This window comes from Triticum aestivum, chromosome 3B, assembly GCF_018294505.1.
Source record: "Triticum aestivum cultivar Chinese Spring chromosome 3B, IWGSC CS RefSeq v2.1, whole genome shotgun sequence".
Taxonomy (NCBI): domain Eukaryota; kingdom Viridiplantae; phylum Streptophyta; class Magnoliopsida; order Poales; family Poaceae; genus Triticum; species Triticum aestivum.
Genome location: NC_057801.1, coordinates 802,304,195 through 802,324,932, shown reverse-complemented (window position 1 = coordinate 802,324,932; position 20,738 = coordinate 802,304,195). Strand labels below are relative to the sequence as shown.

At 44.3% G+C, this 20,738-nt stretch overlaps 1 long non-coding RNA gene across 1 annotated transcript; it reads left to right on the top strand.

Moving 5' to 3' along the window:
* Window positions 1–6,533: 6,533 nt before the first annotated feature.
* On the top strand, window positions 6,534–8,107 carry LOC123072540 (uncharacterized). Its single transcript, XR_006435211.1, has 2 exons — window positions 6,534–6,936; window positions 7,765–8,107. It is a non-coding gene; the product is annotated as an uncharacterized lncRNA (long non-coding RNA).
* Window positions 8,108–20,738: the final 12,631 nt, after the last annotated feature.

Below are 20,738 nucleotides of genomic sequence, written 5' to 3'. Positions count from 1 at the left end.
TCATGACTAGAAGCTTACCTGCACAGCCACAAGCTATTATGGGCTCTGGCTTAGTTGAGTACGTTGTGTGACCTCTTACCGTGATAGACCAGCAGATGTAGTTATATATGTAGGTGTACCGGTCTACCCAGGGTTAAGAGGGAACACTTCAGAAAGATTATGTGTCGATCTTCCGATTCTCAAACACCAGGCAGTGCGAGGACTACAAAGGAGGTGATCGAGTCTTATGGGGAAAAATGTGCAAACCTCTGCAGAGTGTAAAACTAATCGATTAGCCGTGTCCTCGATTATGGATAATTTGAGCATCTGGAAAGTGGGAATTGAGCGATCTCATCACTCTTAATTAATTTAATGGGTTTTAAAGAATTTGGGTATATATTGAATGGAGCAACCATCTCAATCATATAATGATGAATTATGTAGCAACAATATGATATTCTTTTGATGATAAGGAAAAATCAGCTTTATGCAAATTAAATTTAGAACCATCCACCAGCCATATTGCATGTATAAATAGGACATTTATTCATCTCTTGTGGTGTGACTTGCCAGTACATTCAATGTACTGACCTACACAGCTGCAACATATTATGTTGCAGGTATTATCCGACGAGTAAGTGATATGATAGGGTTACGGGCCGCACTCAACTTGCCGATGGTGTTGATGGGACTCCACACCCGTTTGCATGTTTCTGCTGAGATTCTTAAGGTATATATCAGTTTTTGTTACTTATACATGTGATTGCACTTTGATATATACATTGATGTACTGTGTGTGCTAGCATACCGATCCAGGGATAGCACAGATACACAGAGACTTGACCGTCTGAGGTCGGGTCGCTACAACGCTTCGCCAACTTGACATCCATAGTACGAAAGTACTGTGCAACAAAAAGCGTTCGAAAAACCGAAACAAAATTCTGGGACAATCCGATCCTGAATACAATCCCAATCTGAAACAAAAGGGTGCATTATCGCCAGGCACCTGGGCCAAACAGCAAAAAACAAAAACCCTCTATAGGTTATGGAACCGTACTGGAGGGATGGCTCAATGGACCCTGTAAAATTCATAGTTCAGGGGAAGTCACAGCAACTCATAGCCTTAGAGCATGTTGGATACTCCGGCAGGTGGCCAAAAGTGGCGAGGAGCTTCTAACTCCAGAATCCGAAGAGCACCACCCCAGAAACGCCAGTACGGTGTCAACAGTCTTCGAGACTTTGGCATCAAACGATGCGAGGAAACGAACGCTCCGCAGCCTTACCGAAGTCTACCAAGTAGCAACAATAAACCCATGGAGTGACACGGCTATTACCTTTAATGCCAGTGACGAACCTAAATTCTGGACAGCCCGAGCACCAGCTGCATCGGTCCTCAGTCCGATAGTGGACGGCTTCCGGCTTACAAAGGTACTCATGGACGGCGGCAGCGGACTGAACCTCATCTACGAGGAAACCCTGCGAAAAATGGAAATAGACTGGAGCCGCATTGAGCGAAGCAACACAACCTTTAGAGGAATAATCTCCAGCCGAGAAGCGTGCTGTTCAGGGAAAATCACACTAGATGTGGTGTTTGGCACGCCAGATAATTACAGATCCGAGGAGGTCACATTTCAAGTGGCCCCGTTCAGCAGTGGATACCACGCTCTGTTAGGGTGAGAAGCATTCACAATTTTTCAAGCTATACCCCATTACGGGTACATGAAGCTCAAAATTCCCGGACCAAACAGAATCATCACTCTTGCTAGTGATCCGGACACAGCGCTCCGCGCAGAAAACAAGACAGTCGCACTAGCCCTCGAGGCATTGTCCAAAGCCCTAGCGGCCGAGGAACTAACTGTGTTGCGCTCCACGGTGGACAGGGATGACGTAATACTCGACGAAAGATCCAAGTCCACCTCCTTCAAGTCGGCAAACGAAATAGTCAAGTTCCAAGTCCATCCAACGGACACTACAAAAATGGCCTCCATCGGGGCACAACTAAACCCAGATGTAGACGCTGCACTCAGAGAATTCCTACGAGAAAATTGGGACATTTTTGCCTAGCACCCTTCGGACATGCCAGGAATCCCACGCAGGCTGGCCGAGCACAGCCTGAACATCCTAAAAGGATTCAGGCCCGTTAAGCAGACTCTTCGGCGTTTCTCCGAACCCAAGAGACAAGCCATGGGAGAGGAGCTAGCCAAACTACTGGAAGCCGGATTCATCAGAGATATAAAACATCCGGATTGGCTAGTAAACCTGGTGATGGTACCAAAGAAGGACAAATCCTGGCGCCTATGCGTCGATTTTAAAGACCTAAATAAGGCCTCCCCAAAGGATCCCTTCCCCCTCCCCCGCATTGATCAAATCATCGACGCCACTGCAGGACGCGATTCATTGTGTTTCCTCGACGCATACTCTGGCTACCACCAAATCAAGATGGCAGAGTCAGACCAAGCCGCAACGGCATTCATCACCCCATACGGCCCATCCCGCTTCAACACAATGCCCTTCGGGCTCAAAAACGCCGTCGCAACATATCAACGCATGATTCAGACATGTCTGGCCAACCAGATCAGCAAAACAGTTGAAGCATACGTGGATGACATGGTCGTCAAAACCAAAAACATCGAAACTCTAATAGACGACTTGAGGCTCACGTTCGATAACCTCCGAACATATGACATTAGGCTTAACCCGGAAAAATGCGTTTTCGGCGTACCAGCCGGAAAGCTCTTGGGCTTCATTGTATCCGGTAGGGGAATTGAAGCAAACCCAGCCAAGATCCGAGCTCTGTCACAATTGGATATCCCAAAAGATCTCAAGCAAATACAAAAATTGACTGGATGTGTGGCGGCTCTAAGCCGCTTCATCTCCCGCTTGGGGGAAAAGGCATTACCCCTTTACCGCCTCCTCCGGCGCACCGAACACTTCGAGTGGACGGATGCCGCCACAGCCGGACTCAAATAAAAGCCATACTGGCAACAAACCCTGTCCTAGCCGCGCCAAACATCGGCGAACCAATGTTGTTATACATCGCGGCAACTCACCAAGTTGTAAGCGCAGTCCTCGTCGTCGAACGAGAAACGGACGGACACAAATTCCCTGTCCAAAAACCAGTGTACTACGTGTCCACTGTCCTCACTCCATGCAAGTCCCGGTACCCGCATTACCAAAAAATGGCATACGCAGTGTTCATGGCATCCCGGAAGCTATGACACTACTTTCAAGAGTGTTCGATAACAGTAGCCTCCGAAGTACCTCTTAACGATATCATAAACAACCGCGACGCAACAGGCCGGATTGCCAAATGGGCCATTGAGCTCCTCCCGTTCGACATGACATATAAGCCACGGCGAGCCATCAACTCGCAAGCCTTGGCTGACTTTGTCGCGGAATGGACTGAAGCCGAACTCCCTAAAGAGTACGGCACATATTCCAACTGGACCATGCACTTTGACGGCTCCAAAATGCTGGCAGGTCTGGGGGTTGGCGTCGTCCTGACGTCCCCAACAGGAGATACAGTCCAATATGTACTCCAGATAATGTATACGGACTCCAACAATGCAGCCGAATACGGGACCCTTCTACATGGCCTCCGGATGGCAGTCTCCATGGGCATTCAATGCCTAGTGGTGCGTGGGGATTTGAACCTCGCGATATCCCAAATAAACGGAGACTTTGACGCCAAAGATCCGAAAATGGCAGCTTACCGCAACGCCATCCTAAATATGTCAGCTCGGTTCGAAGGGCTGGAATTCCACCATATAGCCCGGGAAAATAATCAGGCAGCAGACATCCTGGCACGCATCGGCGCAAAGCGCGATGCAGTCCCCCCCAACATTTTCCTGGAAAGGTTATTCAAGCCATCCGTACAGTGGGAAGGGGAATCCGGAATTAACAAACCGGACCAGGCCGCATCGCTTGACCCAGGACACCATGACACAACGGAAGACTCCGTCAATGAAGTCACACCCTCAGCCCATGAAATAATGGCAGTAATTGCCCCGTGGACAGAACCATTCTTAGCCTACTTAACTAGGCAGGAACTCCCCGAGGACCAAAATGAGGCACGCTGCATAGTGCGGCGATCTAAAGCCTATAAAGTCCACGAAGGAGAGCTTTATAAGAAAAGCACCACCGGAGTCCTTCAAAGGTGTATCTCCGAAGAGGAAGGGCGGAACCTTGTGGCGGAAATTCACGCCGGACTCGGCGGGCACCACGCCGCAGCCGGAGCCCTTGTAAGCAAGGCCTTCCGTACCGGATTTTTTTGGCTGACGGCCCGGGCAGACGCTCAGGACTTAGTCCAGTGATGCGTCGGTTGCCAATTATTCCCTAATCAAAGCCACATGCCGCCTACCGCCCTACAAACCATACCCATAACCTGGCCTTTTGCGGTCTGGGGGTTTGACATGGTTGGACCCCTTAAAGGAGGAACCCACAAGCAAAAATACCTACTGGTCATGGTGGATAAATTCACCAAATGGATAGAGGCCAAGCCTGTAAAGACGGCAGAATCCAGACCGGTGACAGACTTCATATCCGGGGTTGTACACCGTTACGGCGTCCCCCACAGCATCATCACTGACAATGGCACAAACTTTACGGCTGACGAAGTTAAACTCTGGTGCAAAAACATGGGCATTAAGCTCGACTACGCTTCAGTCTATCACCCACAAACTAACGGTCAAGTCGAGCGAGCTAACGGTCTCATCATGAGTGGCATCAAACCCAGACTAGTGCGATCCCTGAAGGAATCTAACATGCACTAGGTAGAGGATCTTGACTCCGTACTCTGGGGGCTGCGGACCACGCCAAATCGCACTACCGGATTCACACCATTTTTTATGGTATACGGCACAGAGTCAATCCTGCCCTGCGGCATAATTCATGACTCGCCTCGCGTGCGCATGTACTAAGAAAGAGAAGCCGAGCCCGATAGGCAGGACAACTTGGACGCATTGGAGGAGGAGCGCGATGTGGCAAAAGCCCGTTCCGCATTCTATCAACAGCAGGCTCGAAGATATCAAAGCAGAGAAGTATGGGCCAAAACTTATAATATTGGCGAACTAGTTCTACGCTTGCCGGACAAGAAAAAGGACAAACTAAAGCCCAAATGGGAGGGTCCCTTCATAATCGACCAAGTCCTGACTGGTGGAGCATACCGTCTGTGAAACGCATCGGACAACCGACTCGAGCCGAACCCATGGAACGCAGCACGCCTACGAAGATTCTACGCCTAGCGCCGGACTCCGTGTTCGTCTCCTTCCTCTGTCCCTTTTTTATTATTTCTTTCAAATTAGCTGCCTGGTATTTCTCTCCTTCTCCCTCCCTTTTTCTCCCAAGCCTTTAGGGGCTTGCCTGCGCGTTGTTCGCACATACTTGACGCGCCACCCGCGCTCATTATACCTGGGGGCTTCTTTATCAGAAGTTTATATAAACGGGCCTCATGCCCAAAACATGTGTGACACTTTCACATGAACCTTTTATACACCATTATATGCATCGATATGACTTAAGTTTTGGCCAAGCTGGATTGCCTGGCTCCTGTGCTTACCCCTGCGTTCCCGTTTGTTCGGCTAGGTGGTAAAGGGAGCACCTCTGCGATTGTTACTGCCGGGTCAGCCGGATATGTACCTCAGACTGGGTGAAGCCGAAAGCTAGCGTTCTTAAGGGAATATTCGGTCGGTGAACTAAAAGATGATTTTTCTTGTTTATTTATCTGCCCCCAGATACTTTTCTGCTTTTTTCTCGCAGTCCGGACATGCACTTTAGGGCATGCCTCCCAGGGAAAGGAACCCCTAACGGAACTATTCTCCCTGGAAGATGTTTCTTACTAACCATGTAATCTATCTATCTATCTATCTATACCTATACTAATTCTTGACTTCCTAGAAATTCCCACGTTAATTAGATTTTACTAGCCGTTTATCTGGTGGGACCAAATAATTACGGTGTGGATTAACTCTAGGTTCAATCTTTTTTTCACAAACTCCATATTGAATCTCTTTTTTTTGGACAAACTCCATTTACAATCTTGGGAGAATACTCCACGTTCAATTTATGGCCCGCACGTACGTGCAATATTTTTTTCTAACAAACTGCACGATTAATCTACATAAAACTTCTCCACGCTCAATCTAGGAAGAACTCCACATTCAATTTGTGGCCCACGTGTCCCCTGTTTTTTTCCTAACAAACTCCACGTCCAATCTATGGAATACTTCAGAAGGTTACCAATTGGATGGAAATCCAGGGACCTTGCATGTCCATGGCGGCAGCAAAGACGGCAACTTGATCTGGACTGCTCCCGGCGTTCCGTCTCCTGGTCGTTGCTGCTTCCAGTCCTGAGAAAGAAGGAAGGTTCGCTGCGGTTTCTCCCGGCGTCTCAGTCGAAAAGGCAAATAACCTATCTCCTCTCTAAATTTTCTCCTTCCAGTAATCTCTTTTGCTATTTTTTTGGATGCCGATGTACGCAGCCTATTTTGTGCCTGATTAGTGACTGCCTGGTAGCTGCATGTACGTGACATGTTCTGCTTCTCCATCACAGGATTGTCGCCTCATCTTTCTCTCGATGCGAGATCATTGATTTGGAAGAGGAAAGAGTCAAAGAGACGCGGTGTCGGGGCGGTGCCGATCAATAACGGCACTCCATCTCCTTGTCCTTGCTGCTTCCAGTCCCGAGGAAGAAGGAAGGTTCACTGCGGTTTCTCCCGGCGTCTCAGTCGAAAAGGAAAATAACCTATGTCCTCTCCAAACTTTCTCCTTCCACCAATCCCTTTTGCTATTTTATGCCTCATTAGTGACTGCATGGTAGTTGCATGTACGTGACATGTTCTGCTTCTCCATCGCGGGATTGTCGCCTCATCTTTCGCTTGATGCGAGATCGTTGGTTTGGAAGAGGAAAGAGTCACAGAGATGCGGTGTCGGGGCAGTGCCGATCAATGGAGCTACATGGTGAGACACCTATATTCTCCTCATTAGGTTCTCCAATTCCTTCTTCAGCATCATGCTTTAAATATACAAAACATTTGTAGTGTGCACAATAGCCTAGGTTTCGATAGTGTGAAGGGTAACTAGCTGTCTGATCAATTCACACACTGGATGGACATGCATGTTCTTTCTCGAGGCTGTCACACGGCTTAACGAATCAGGAGCGTACAATGATAAACTTGATCTTCATACATACTTTGCCACATACACGTGTGCGTCTTCTAGCAGAATCCATTAATTGGCAACCTTCTGCTAAAGCTAGCTAGGTACGCCAAGAGGGGATCCATCTTGCCGTACCTGATATTTTCTCCACCCAAAAGCACGAGCTAGCAAGGAGCGGATGAGATAGTGTAGTACATGTAGGCCACGTACTGACGTACATCAGGAAAAAACTGCACATGTACGGCCAGAGAAAACAAAGACAGTTTGGCAGACTGAAATTCAGCCAACCCCAATATCGTTACGACAATGTGGTGGACACTAAGTACCGGACTCGGATTATATATTTATATATGTCTCCCATGCTAACAACGATTATTTATCCTTCCATGGTTGCAGTCTGCCGAGGTGTTAAGAGTTAAGACCCATCTCCGACTAATGTATTTATTTTTCATGGGTATCGTATTTATAAACAAGGCATAACTGAATTGTTGTATATATTTTTTTATATATCAACCATTTCGATTTTAACCACTTGGTCAGCACTCACGAGTTTGCTATGTTTATACCATAGGACATATATATCTTAAAAGAATTATTTGATGTATTCTAACAATGTTTTCTATCTTTCAGGGATGAAACTGTTGAAGGCTGCTATGTAAAAATAAGCATCAGATAAGCCCAAGTTGGTGTCCGTTGGCAGCCTTTTGAGGAGTGAAGTTTCAATAATTGGGACATGATAAATATAAGTTTGACATTATTTATTCTAACCAATGTTTATTTCTTTCAAGGACGTAATGGGTGCAAGTGTATATGTAAAGGGCATCAGTTAAACCTTATGGCTCTTACTAAAATGGCATGATTAAGTACAAGCTTGCCATTCGGTTGTTGCTTTTCTTTTCATGAACATCCTATTAACAAGATATCTAAGGTGATTGTTGTGCTACTTAATGTTTATTTTAAAACTACATCTCTATTTCCATCATTGTGTTGCATGCAATCTAAGGAAGTTGCAGGATTTTTTTGTCAAGATTGATGTTACACAAACAAGCCGTATGTGGCAGTGCTTACCCGTATATCTTGCACATAGACCTATTACCAAATATTTGACATGCGCCCTGAAATGTTTTCATAGTTATTTCTACTTTTTAGTTTCACAAAAGCCGTCGAGTATGATTTTGCTTGCCAAGATATAATATTTTGAATTTTTCTAGAATAGAATGATCAAGTTTGGAACATATATTTCTTAACAGCTCAGACGATATTTAATAAATGGTAGAACAAAAGTAAATAATTTACAAGATTGTTGAGATCAATGCTTCGTCTACTAATTAAATTTCAGTGTGCACAGATTAGTTGTTACATTAATTTACTAGGACATTTTTTCCTATGGTTATTGCCCACAAGTGGAACTTTTTGTTTGAACTATGTGCAAATTATGAGTTGGTTTGGCATCAATTGGACATCTCTTCCATCCTTACATAATCATAAGATCTTCTTTTTTTGAAGTTATCATCCTATTTTAGATGGCATGGAATAAGATATATAAGTCATTTTTGGTTTCTTTGTAACAACATTAGAGAACCAGAGGAGCAAAGATCAGTCAGTTAGGCCAAGGCCACTATCCTGCATTAGGTTGCACTAACATTTAAGAAGTGCTTGCATATTTTCTTTCAATTTTCTGCACCTCATTAGTGTACCAGCTTCAGACTATTTGTATGGTGGCCTTCAATAGATATGGCAACAATGTCAGCTAATCTTAGAGGTATATAGATATGTGTTTTCACAACCTTGCTTATCTTTGTTCTTTGTAGAAATTTAGCATATTGGGACTGCTTAATACACGATATCATGAACGATCTGGGTGTGACATGGGTACAGAGATATGAAGCTTGCTGGTGGAGTGCAACTCGCTTTTGTTTGCTTATGTATATGCATGATACCAGATGCATCCATTCAACATTAGTCTTATTATATCTAGCATCTACTATATTTTGTAATGTCATACTCATACAAACTCTTTGAGACTTTTTTCAAAATTGATGTATGTTATTTGTTTGACATTATTCTTGCATGTTCGTTCTAACCGACATGTGAAGTGTGTGATCCATGTCGCCACCGTTCACGGATTGCTCTCTATATATTTTTGAACAAAAACAACATGCCTTCTTCTTTCTCATTCTTATGAACCTTTAATCAGTAAATAAAATGTTTGTGTACTTTCAACCATCATCTCAATGGCTCAAGAAATAGTCGTTTCTATTTAGCTATGTAATTAATTTCAGTTATTCTATTTAGTTCATATACAAATTTATATTTGGTTCATATTAATTTTGTTAATATTAGCATTTTCATAATAATAATGGCGCCCATGCGAATGCACGGGTTGACGACTAGTATAACATAACTAGTTGGGCACTTGTCTGCTAAAGCACTTATGACCCCTACGCCTGGTCTCCATGCATGCCCTGGTTCTTACATAACCGAGAGGGTATTCGGACACACTCCGGACTATCAGGTCTAGAGGTCGAAGCGAAAAGGTCCGCAATGACAAACGATCTACAATTCGGCAAGAAGGCATTTTACATGTCATTTTAAATTACATAGTCAATTTGACTCGGTATATTCTTCTTCAATACCATCCAACAGGCTGTCTAATTTACAGTCCTGTTGAGAATACTTGGTAGCCAGCTCTACCTGGCCATACACTAAACTGACAGGGATCTCCTTTCCGTCAGGCCCCACAGAGCCGACCTCGGCCAAGTGGTTCGGGTCAGCCTTCGTGTACCGAGTCTTCACCATGGCCCAGGCCTCCCTGGCACCTTGACGGCAGGCCGATATCTTCCACAACCGGAAGCGCTGCCGCACTCCCTCCAGCTTCTCTACAAGCTCTCCAAGGCCTTCGTGCACGGAGAGGGATGGCCACATAGCCTGGACGACGCCTTGCATCGCCTGCCGAACTCGTTCGTGCAGTTGCAATAGCTCGGGAAGAAGGTCCCCCGCTGACCCGGGCATCTCCTCCGCAGGACGACTTGTCAGCACATCTGCAGACATAGCTCTGTCAATCGACTTCCTCGCCGAACTCTTTTTTCAAAGATTCGTTTAAGCACTTACTAAAAATGCCGCGTCGAAGTCGCTGATTCTCCTTTACGGAATCAGATAGCTGAGCACGAACATCCTTTAGTTCCTCGCCCAGCTGGGTATTGGCGTCTTGAAGCTTGTTCTTCTCTTGCCTCACCCTTGTCAGCACGCTCTCGCCGGACTTTAACTGGCGCAGGAGTTGCTGCTTGTCCGGATCGAGGGACCGTTCTGGGTCCTCTTGGAATTCCGGATCGAGGGACCGTTCTGGGTCCTCGGGTTGCGGAGGAGGGCTGTTTATCTCCTTCACAGTCTGGCACAGCTCCTGCGTTAACATCGCTAGACTAAGTACTCAATTATGGGAATTTCAAATGCGGGTAAACAAGTGAAAGTGTTCGCTCACCCAGCTTGGAGGACTGTACATAGAGAATTCGCCCCGTGGGTTGACACGGAGGAATTCCTCTTCTTCTCCCTTGTACAAAGCGGATAAGATCTTCGTTAGACTGGCGGCCGAATCCGGCCCCTTGCGACCGCACCGGGTGGCGTTGTCCTTCCCTTGAAATCCCACATGGGGTGGCCTCTATACTGAAGCGACTACACCCCCCCGTGTAATGCATGTGGCCATGACCTCGATCTTATCCGGCTCATCAGGTAAAGGACGTCCCTATCAGTTTCCCTCTGAGGGTTTCGTGGGCGCCAGCTCAGGCGTTTCTTTAATGGAGCGTTGTTCAACTCAGGGAGGCCGATCCGTACAGGGTCCGGCAGGGGGACCTCATCCATATAAAACCATTCCGAAGGCCAGTCCTCGGACGCCTTCTTTGGGGTACCGGATAGATATCCGGTCCCGGCGATGCGCCATAGTTCGGCTCCGCCCACTTGATAAATTGACCCCTCCTGGGAGCGGGGCACAAGGCAGAACAACCTCTTCCACAACGTGAAATGGGCCTCGATGCCCAAAAACAGCTCATAGAGGCCCACGAAGCCCGCAACATGCTGAATGGAGGCAGGCGTGAGGTTGTGTAGCTGGAGGCCGTAGAACTCCAGTAGCCCTCGGAGAAACGGATGAATTGGAAATCCGAGTCCTCTTATTAAATAAGGGACTAGGCATACCCGCTCTCCTTTGAGAGGGATTGGGGACGCTCTCCACCTGCTCTCTGCCGCTATAGGTGGCGATCCCGGCTCGAACTGGGACCATATATGCTGGGGGGAGGAGCCCCTTGGATTGAAGCACTACTAGCTTGCTATGCGGGACGGAACACCGCTCCCAATCTCCGGGCCGAGGGCTGGAGAGGCGAGAGGAGGAGCTGCTTCGACCGGCCATGGTGGAATGGATCTCTGTCGAAAGCGCTCTGATGAATACTCACGGAGGGAAGGTGGTGTGAATTGGATCTAAACCCGCGTCTCTTTTATGGGCGGCTCATTTACGCGACTGGGGGGGGGGTAAATGAAAAAAAAACTGTTTTTCGCATTCGTTTGACACGTGGAAGATGGTCATTATTGGGCACAGAAGCTGAGGACAGCAACACGCACCAGAAGCCGGACACTATCCGACAGGTACATGGAATTTGGAGAAGAACCCGCCTTGCAATGCCGAAGACAAACTTGCGCGCCGGACTTGTCGTCATTGAAGCCTGGTTCGGGGGCTACTAAGGGAGTCCTGGATTAGGGGGTGTCCGGATGGCCGGACTATGACCTTTGGTCGGACTCCCGGACTATGAAGATACAAGATTCAAGACTTCGTCCAAGTGTCCGGATAGGACTTTCCTTGGCGTGGAAGGCAAGCTTGGCGATTCAATATGAAGATCTCCTCCGATTGTAACCGACTCTATGTAACCCTAGCCCTCTCCGGTGTCTATATAAACCAGAGAGTTTTAGTCCGTAGGACGAACAACAATCATACCATAGGCTAGCTTCTTGGGTTTAGCCTCTCTGATCTCGTGGTAGATCAACTCTGGTACTACCCATATCATCAATATTAATCAAGCAGGAGTAGGGTTTTACCTCCAGCGAGAGGTCCCGAACCTGGGTAAAAACATCGTGTCCCTTGTCTCCTGTTACCATCCGCCTAGACGCACAGTTCGGGACCCCCTACCCGAGATCCGCCGGTTTTGACACCGACACTTAGCTTTTAGGATGCCTCGGTGTCGATAAAAACCTAAATGATGAAAGCTTAGGCTTTTAGGGTGCCTCGACGTCGACAAACCCTAAATGATAAAAGCTTAGCTTTTAGGATGATCCAGTGTCGACAAACCCTAAATGATGAGACCATGATCTTGTTCCTTGACAATAACCAACTTTTTGACCAAACTTTTTTCCTTGTAAGTGCATCTAGTGTCCCTTAGTAATTTTGGTGTATTGAAGACTTATAGGTTAAGTGTACACATGTCTATAAGTCTATTAGGAGTTTGATACTTACAGAGAAAGTCGACCCCTAAAAATGAAGTTCTTCGATTGAAGACTTCAGATTTCTGAAGACTTTCTGAAGACTTTGAAAGTGAAGAAATTGGTGTGACCTTGAAGACTTGGCAATCATTTGAGGAACATGAAGCTTGAAGACTTTTGTTTTTATAGTTTCAGTTTCTCTTTCTTGAGTCATAGGAAACACCGTACTGTTAAAGGGGGTCGAGGAAATACTAAGGAATAATTTCCATGTGATGCTCAACTCAAAATCCTACACCTACCAATCCCTTTGAGTGAAACCATTGGAAATCTCATACAGTTCAGTCATATTCTTCAGTGATAGAGATGAAGTTCTTCTGGTCTCTGAGGAATTTTTTCTGACTGAGGAGTTAGGAATCCGCTAGTGCGAATTGCCTACACAGTGAGTAACATGATAGCCCTGAGGTATTTGAGAGTCAAATATTCCGACCGTTGCTGTGCTACGCGCCAGCTGTCCCAAAATATCTACCCACCTAACGGTTATATCAGACAAGGGCATTTATGTCTTATCATGTCGGGCTGCTCCCTAGGCTATAAATAGCCGCCCCCTACAACCACTAGCTGGTTGGCTGCTCCGAGAGAAACTGACACTTGTCATTTGAGAGCAACCCATCCTCCGAGGACTTTGAGCAAAAATTATCAAGTGAGGAAAACCCAAACCCCAAACCTACAAACCCCAAAGTGATTGAGCATCACTGAAGAGATTGATCCTGCATGGATCCGACGCTTGTTTCCTTTGAAGACTGTGCTTCTTCCAGACGGTTAGGGGTCAACGTCTAGAGCATACAAGAGGAATTGTGGATCACCGAGTGACCGAGTTTGTGAAGGTTCGGAAGTCACCTGAAGACTTACCACGAGTGATTGGGTGAGGTATGTGTGACCTTAGCTCAAGGAGAATACGGTGAGGACTGTGTGTCCGGGACTGGGTGTCCTCGAGTTTAAATACTCAGCCGCTCTAACCAGTTGTACAACTGAGACAACAGTTGGAACTGGTCTACCAAATCATTGTCTTCACCGAGCTTACTGGTTCTATTTCCCCAACTCTTTAATTTCCTCATCTCTGTTGTTGTGTGCTTGTTCATATCTGTTTGAAGACTTTGACTGGAGACTTTCTCAATTTCCTCAGTTCAATTTCTTCAGTCCGTCTGTCTTCATCTTGTGTTATCCTGTGTTTACGCTTTCTGTACTCTGTGCTTGTCTTCATTTCATCATAATGACTATGTGTGTGTTCCGCTATATTTACTTTTGAGTACTTATTCCGCTGCAAGTAGTTCTTCATTTAGGAATTTCCTCACCAGCAAATTCCTTAGTGAAGAATTCATAAAAAAATCGCCTATTCACCCCCCTCTAGTCGATATAACGCATTTTCAATTGGTATCAGAGCAAGGTACTCCCTTGTTCTATGTGATTTTGGTTTAACCGCCTGGAGTTTCAGTTATGTCGACTGCAGGATTGAGGAACGTATCCTGTCCCATCTTTGACGATCATGAGTATCCTCGGTGGAAGGCCATGATGAATAAGCGACTCATGGCTATGGACAGCGAGCTGTGGACTGTCACTGAGATCGGTCTTACCGATCTATGCAAGATGGCGGAGGCTGATGACATTCGCAAGTACACGCTACTTAACCTCACAGCGAAAGATGTCATCTGCTCCAGTCTGTCCTGAAATCAGTTCAGGAACGTCATCCACCTCAATCACGCGAAGCTAATCTGGGACCGTCTCTCTGAGGTCTATGAAGGTCATCGAACCCGTCATGATCCTTGGTTTGAGGATTACAAGGACTCTCTCAATGTGATGACATTTGAACCAGAATCATCATCCTCTACACCCTGCCTCATGGCAAACAGTGCGAAGGTAACTGAATGCGCTATTTTTTTTAAAATAATACTTTTTTTTATTAATTTTCATAAATATTATGCTGGATAAAAAAATCTCAAAAATAATACACCGTCGGCCCGCTGCAGGCCGACTGGGCCTAGTCGGCCCACAGCAGGCCGATTGGATTCCAGTCGGCCTACAGCTGGCCGGCTGCCCCTGTCGGCCCACTGTGGGCCGACTGGAGCTAATTAGCTCGCTGTGGGCTAATTGTTTTTGCAAAAAAAGTAGGCATAAAAAATATATGTTTTAAAAAATGTTAATCATGTAACTAAAAAATGTTAAACGTGTATAAAAAATGTTCCTGATGTATACAAAAAATGTACAATATATATGCAAAAAAGTTGACATAAAAAATATATTTTCAAAAGTGTTAAGCATGTATTTAAAAATTGTTAAATGTGTGTATAAAAAATGTTCCTTATTTATACGAAAAATATAGAAGGTGTATGAAAAAAATTTGACACCAAAAAAATATGTTTGAAAAGTTGACATTTTTTCAAATACATGATTAAAAATTGTTAAATGTGTGTGTAAAAAATGTTCCTTATCTATACAAAAAAATATAGAATGTGTATGAAAAAAAGTTGACACCAAAAAAATATGTTTGAAAAAAATGTTCTAGTTCCATACAAAAAGAGCAACCAATCATACTTAGGTTCGTGATGCTCCCATACTGGATCCGGAGCTGGAACATTTTTTGGTGTCAACTTTTTTTCAAACATATTTTTTTGGTGTCAACTTTTTTTCATACACATTCTATATTTTTTGTATAGATAAGGAACATTTTTATACACACATTTAACAATTTTTAAATACATGATTAACACTTTTTAAAACATATTTTTTAGTCAACTTTTTTGCATATATATTGTACATTTTTTGTATACATCAGGAACATTTTTTAGACACGTTTAACATTTTTTACTTACATGATTAACATTTTTTTAAACATATATTTTTTATGCCTACTTTTTTGCAAAAACAATTAGCCAACAGCGAGCCAATTAGCTCCAGTCGGCCCACAGTGGGCTGACCGGACCCAATCAGCCCACAGTGAGCCGACAGGGGCCAGTCGGCCAGCTCTAGGCTGATTGGAATCCAATCGGCCTGCTGTGGGCCAACTAGGACCAGTCGGCCCGCAGCGGGCCGACTGTGTATTATTTGTGGAAAAAAATTACCCAGCGTAATATTTATGAAAATTAATAAAAAAATGTATTATTTAAAAAAATTAGCACCGAATGCTATCTACCCGAGTCCAGTGATGATGAATCTGGCGATGAATTTGGACCTAGCTATGTCAAACTTGCTTACCTTGCCACTAAACAACAAAGAGCTTTGGAAAAAGTTCATACATGTTAAATAAGAGCGATGATATGTTGGGTGAAGAAATGAATCAGTCAAAAGCTTTGGCTGAAAGTTTTCAGAGACTTCATTCCAAGTTTGACGACCTTCAAGGTCATCATAACACTCTCTTATCTGATCACGAGAAGCTTTCTTTTGAACTTCTTCAAAAAAAAGCAAGATCTTGAGAAGCTAAGAGTGAGTTATGAAGATCTTCAGAAGGAGAGTGATTCATTACTAGCTCAACAAATCAGCGGTACTCAAGAAGAATTTGATCCGCCATGCCTGAAGTGCATTGAACGTGAATCTCCTAATTCTTTACCTGAATGTTCAAATGCTTCTAATGTTACAAATTTTTCACCTGTCTCTGCTATCACTAATTCCTCATCTGAGGACATTGCTAGTATCACTGATGATGCAGGGCAGAAGGAATTGTACATGACAGGCATGTACAAAAGCCTCAAAGGGCATTAGACTCTTTGTGATGTGCTTAAAAAGCAGATCCTAAACAGGAACCCTAGGAAAAAGGGTATTGCCTTTGAGAGGAAACTCAATGTTGATGGATCATATTGGAAGCCTGAGCAGTACCCCAAAACCTCATGGGTTGCTGCTAAGGGACCTCCAGTTGATCCGTCCAATTTATCTGGCTTTACATGTGAATCTCCTCATTCTTCTGATGAGTCATTTGACTCCAACTATAAACTATTCAAGAATCAGAATGGTGAAGTATTTGCTAGATATGTTGGCACTAACTGCAGGAACGGTTCCCCTATGAAGAAAATCTGGGTTCCCAAAAGTTATCTTGAAAGTCTGCAGGTGAATGTCCTCATGACCCCACCATTGAAGAATAGGAACCCCAGATCCAATTCTTCATATGGAACTAATTCTTCACATGGATCCAATTCCTGAAAAGAATCAAAATCCTCATATGACCATCATCGTGCTAACCCTTCTGTTTCGCAGGGTAGAGCTAAGGGCTATGAATATGAGCATTATTCTTCAAATCATTATGTTCATAAGTCCTTGAAGAATTTCTCTGCTTATTCATATGCTTACCCTAACCCCTCTTATGCGAAACAAAGCGGACTAGCTTCTATGCCACCTTTCTCATATGGTGCATGTAGAGTGATGAATTCTTTGCCACCCCTTCAGATGTGGGTGGTGAAGGAAAAGAACTAATCTCTTATGAAGGGTCGGGTCTCCAGACGTGCACAAAACGTCTCAAGAATTTGCTGGAGACCTGAAAATGCCTGAAATACGTAGACTAATCATGATGAAATGAACTTTCATTTCACACGTCCTCATACTCATTTATCTGTGTTGTTGCTTGATGAAATTTATCTAATGATATTGATGTCATATTCTTCACTGATGAAGTATATGAGTTCGCAAGTTGCACTAATTCATCTACAGGATGATCAACCCAAAGCAAACGAGTGGGTCCTTGATAGTGGCTGTACAAATCACATGACTGGTGACAAGAATCTCTTGATGGACACTCCTTTATCACCGTCACATCTGAAGCATATCATCTTCGCTGACAAAGGCAAAAGCCAGGTATTGGGTCTAGGTAAGGTTGCGATCTCAAAGGATCAACACATGGACAAAGTCATGCTTGTCGAGTCCTTAGGATACAACCTCATGTCTGTCTCAATGCTTTGTGATCTTGATATGGTTGTTGTCTTTGGCAAATTTCATTGCGTTGTGATCATGGAAACTGACAATTCCAAAGTCTTCGAAGGCTTTAGGAGAGGAGAGCTGTATATTGTTGATTTCTCTACAGGACCACAACCAGCCATGTGCTTACTTGCAAAAGCTTTAGAAGGCTGTCTATGGCATCGACGACTTGGTCATTCCGGCATGAGGAATTTGCACACGCTTGCAAAGAAAAAGCATGTCATTGGCATTGAGAATGTCAAATTCCTCAAGGATCACTTATGCGGAGCCTGTGAAGCTGGAAAGATGACCAAGGCCAAGCATCCAGCGAAGACTATCATGACCACCACTCGACCATTTGAATTGCTTCACATGGATCTCTTTGGTCCTAATCATTATTCTGCTGTTACAAATGATGCATCTCTATATGGCTGTGTTATCATTGATGATTATTCTTGTTACACATGGGTGCACATTGTCACTTAAAAACGTGAGGTGCAGGAAGTCTTCAAACGATTTTCCTCGAGGGCTTCAACCAACTTTGGTGTGAAGATCAAGCACATCAGAAGTGATAATGGGAATGAGTTCAAGAATTCCGGTCTTGATGGCTATCTTGATGAACTTGGTATTACTCATGAGTTATCTACTCCTTATACTCCTCAATAGAATGGCATCGTGGAGCGCAAGAACATAACCCTCGCTAAAATGGCTCGCACTATGCTTAATGAATACAAGACACATCGTCGGTTTTGGATTGATGCAATTGATACTGCTTGCCACATCATAAACACAATATATCTTCAAAGATTCTTCAAGAAGACTGTCTATGAACTCCTCACTCACAAGAAACCCAATGTAATTTACTTCAAAGTCTTCGGTGCTAAATGTTGGATTAGAGATCCACATCACAATTCTAAATTTGCACCGAAAGCACATGAGGGTTTCATGCTTGGTTACGGAAAGGACTCGCACACCTACAGAGTCTTCAACAGCGTTCTTCACAAGCCTGTTGAAACTGTAGATGTGCGGTTCGATGAAACTAATGGCTCGCAAAGAGAGCACCTACCTTCTGTGATAGATGAACCAACACCTGAGGATTCTATCAAGTTCAATGCTACTGAGGATGTCATTCCTACTGAAGAATTCATTCCAGAACATGATGAACATCAAGCTGGCGCACCTGAAGAAAATGGTGCTGAAGAAAATGCTCCTGAAGGAAATGCTGATCGAATTCTTCGAAGAAAACCCACTCATCCTCGCATTGCAAAGGAAGTGCAAGTCGAGAAGATCATCGATGACATTCGAGCACCAGGTCCTCTCACTCGCTCAAAGGCTTCACATTTATATAACTTTTGTGGGAACTTTGCTTTTGTCTCTATCACAGAGCCCACTAAGGTAGATGAAGTATTTCTGGAGCCTGAGTGGATTCAAGCTATGCAAGAAGAATTACATCAGTTCGAGCTCACAATGTTTGGGAACTGGTCAAACGTCCAGATCCTCGCAAGCACAACATCATTGGCACAAAATGGATCTACCGCAACAAGCAAGATGAAAATGGCCTTGTGGTGAGGAATAAAGCACGGCTTGTAGCTCAAGGCTACACACAGTTGAGGGTATTGATTTTGATGAAAGTTTTGCACATGTTGCTAGACTTGAGGCTATTCGCATATTACTTGCTTAAGCTCACCATCATAATATCACTTTATATCAAATGGATGTGAAAAGTGCATTCCTCAATGGTAAGCTTGAGGTAGAAGTATATGTTACTCAACCCCAGGTTTTGAAGATCCAAAGAATCCCGACAAAGTCTTCAGACTCAGCAAGGCCCTGTATGGACGCAAGCAAGCCCCTCGGGCGTGGTATGATACTTTGAAGGAATTTCTCATGAAGAAAGGCTTCAAACCCGGTTCACTCGAGCGAACTCTTTTCACTAAATCTTATGATGATGAATTATTTGTGTGCCAAATATATGTTGATGATATTATCTTTGGTTGTACTGACCAACGCTATAGTGATGAATTTGCCTATATGTTGAGTGAAGAATATCAAATGTCTATGGTGGGGAAATTGAAATTCTTTGTAGGTCTTCAAATTCGTCAACAGCACAATGGCATATTCATATCTGAGGAGAAATACCTCAAACATGTTTGAGGAAATTCGGCATGCAAGACTGCAAAGGGGTCAAAATTCCAATGCCCACAAATGGCCATCTATGCACCGATGAAAATGGTAAAGACTTCGATCAAAAGGTATACCTCTTCATGATTGGCTCTTTATTGTACCTATGTGCATCTAGGCCAGATATTATGCTTAGTGTTTGCATGTGTGCCCGATTTCAAGCTACGCCGAAGGAATCACACCATAAGGCTGTGAAGCATATTCTTCGATATCTAGCTCACACACCAACACTTGGATTATGGTATCCCAAGGGTTCTTCATTTCATGTCATTGGATATTCAGACTCTGACTATGCTTGCGATCGCATGGACCGCAAGTCAACATCAGGCACATGCCATTTCCTTGGACAATCTTTGGTTTGTTGGTCCTCGAAGAAACAGAACTGCGTATCACTCTCCACTTCAGAAGCTGAGTACATTGCTGCTAGATCATGCTGTGCTCAATTACTATGGATGAAGCAAACACTCAAGGACTATGTCATCAACGTGAAGAATGTGCCTCTCTACTGCGGCACTGAGAGCGCTATCAAGATAGCTCATAACCCAGTTCAGCACTCGAAGACAAAGCACATCCAGATTCGTCATCATTTTCTTTGTGATCATGTGTTGAAGGGCGACATCTCCATCGACCACGCTAGCACTGAAGACCAGCTGGCCGATATCTTCACTAAGCCCTTGGATGAGAAGAGATTTAGCAAGTTGTGGTGTGAGATAAATATCCTAGAATCTTCGAATGTTCTCTGAAATGGACACACATTCTAACACTTACGCTAACTTGATGACTTAAATGCACAACACACGAAGTAACGTTTTTCTTCAATCAATGAAGACTAACCCTCTAAGTGTGAAGAAATTAATGAAGAAATTGATTCTCAGAGCCCTACGACAATTGTACGCGGTGTCTGTAATCAGCTTTCTTATACGGTGGGATACGCCACAAACCAAAGTTGAAAATCTTCAATTTCAGTTTTTCTTTGTTTTTGAAATTCCTCAGTTTTTCAAATTCTTCATCTTTGCATTGTCTTCACTCTTTCT